Source organism: Canis lupus, chromosome 17 (genome assembly GCF_011100685.1).
Source record: "Canis lupus familiaris isolate Mischka breed German Shepherd chromosome 17, alternate assembly UU_Cfam_GSD_1.0, whole genome shotgun sequence".
NCBI lineage: Eukaryota > Metazoa > Chordata > Mammalia > Carnivora > Canidae > Canis > Canis lupus.
Window position 1 is genome coordinate 7,157,864 of NC_049238.1, and position 2,042 is coordinate 7,159,905.

Here is a 2,042-nt window from a genome sequence, read left to right on the forward strand (position 1 = left end):
TGGGTCGTAGGGCAGCTCTATCTTTAACTCTTTGAGGAACCTCCACACACTTTTCCAGCGTTGCTGCACCAGGTCACATTCCCACCAACAGTGCAGGAGGGTTCCCCTTTCTCCACATCCTCTCCAACATTTGTTGTTTCCTGTCTTGTTAAGTTTCCCCATTCTCACAGGTGTGAGGTGGTATCTCATTATGGTCTTGATTTGTATTTCCCTGATGGCAAGTGATGCAGAGCATTTTCTCATGTGCATGTTGGCCATGTCTATGTCTTCCTCTGTGAGATTTCTGTTCATGTCTTTTGCCCATTTCATGATTGGATTGTCTGTTTCTTGGGTGTTGAGTTTAATAAGATCTTTATAGATCTTGGATACTAGCTTTTTATCTGATATGTCATTTGAAAATATCTTCTCCCATTCTATAGCCTGTCTTTTAGTTTCGTTGACTGTTTCTTCTGCTGTGCCGAAGCTTTTTATCTTGATGAAGTCCCAATAGTTCATTTTTGCTTTTGTTTCCCTTGTGGATGTATCTTGCAAGAAGTTGCTGTGGCCAAGTTCAAGAAGGGTGTTGCCTGTGTTCTCCTCTAGGATTTTGGTGGATTCTTGTCTCGCATTTAGATCTTTCATCCATTTTGAGTTTATCTTTGTGTATGGTGTAAGAGAGTGGTCTAGTTTCATTCTTCTGCATGTGGATGTCCAATTTTCCCAGCACCATTTATTGAAGAGACTGTCTTTTTTCCAGTGGATAGTCTTTCCTGCTTTGCCTAATATTAGTTGACCACAGAGTTGAGGGCCCACTTCTGGATTCTCTATTCTGTTCCATTGATCTCTGTGTCTGTTTTTGTGCCAGTACCACACTGTCTTGATGATCACAGCTTTGTAGTACAACCTGAAATCAAACACAGGCTCTTTTCAAACCTAGGAGGTTCCCACCACCTTATCACGCCGCAATGGCCGGACCCTGAGGCTGGCAGGTCCTGGCAGGTGCTGGCGGGACAGATGTGGCCTCAGATCATGGCCTCTGGAAGGCTAGTGGGGTGGAGGCAGCATCCACCGAGGCCGACCCCTGTCCCTCCCTGGTTAAGTCACTTTGCTTGTTCCACCTGCAGAGCATGACTCTGTCTCACTGGCTGATGGACTCACAGAAGCCGGATTCTTCGTGTTGGCTCTGCTGCCCTTTCTGAGTCAAGAGAGGCAAAGCCTGGCGATACCAGGATTGCAGATGCTCTTGCGGTTGGGTCTGTGCACTGATCTGCACAGGCCTGGTGTTTTGGTGTTTTAATAACGGGGCTTGCAGTTCCTAAACAGCCTCTACTCCCCTCATGTCCCCAAACTGGGTAATCACAACAACACTTAAACTTGCTTCCCTTCCAATATTCCTCTTTGCTAAGAATTTATGCCTGGGAGTAGATGACCAGCCTGCTCTGGTTGCCGGGCACCACCCTGGCTTTAGCGCTGAAAGTCCAGTGTTGTGGGAACTGCTGACTGGGCACACTGGGACAGCTGCTCATCTCATCTGGGAGGCCCCCATCTGGGGATGTTCGGCTGTTCCTGTGCTTGGCAGCAGATGGGGGGATGCAGGGACCCAGACAGGAGGACCAGATTGAAAGGCTTAATCCTGTGGCACCAGCCTGGCTCGGGGGCTGAGGCCTCCAGGCAGCCCCCTCCCCAACTCCCATCTCTCTCTCTCTGGCCTCCTGCAGTGAGCTGGGGGGCTACACGAGGACACCCAATCCCTGTCTGTCTCCCAGAACAGACCCCAGCCCTGTCTCGCCATCATCCCTACAAGAAGCTTGGCACTGAGCAGCCTCACATCCTGGGGCTGAGAGAGGCTTGGTCGCCATCTCATCCTCCCACTTCTTTTACAGATGGGAAAACTGAGCCAGGAAAGGAGACTTTACCAAATAATAATAATGGCAACTCAGCTTTGCTCCTGTAGCCTTTGTGGGTATCTGGCAAGCACGGTCTCCGGAGGGGAGCCGCGTGTTAGCCCTGTCTCTACCATGAGAACCAGCGTGGAAGTGGCCAGCGTGCCCAGAGTGGGCTAG

General features: G+C 50.0%; 1 non-coding gene across 1 annotated transcript; it reads left to right on the plus strand.

Moving 5' to 3' along the window:
- Positions 1-905: 905 nt before the first annotated feature.
- On the plus strand, positions 906-1,050 carry MIR8846 (microRNA mir-8846). Its single transcript, NR_128793.1, has one exon. It is a non-coding gene; the product is annotated as a microRNA mir-8846 (primary transcript).
- The last annotated feature ends 992 nt before the right edge of the window (positions 1,051-2,042 follow it).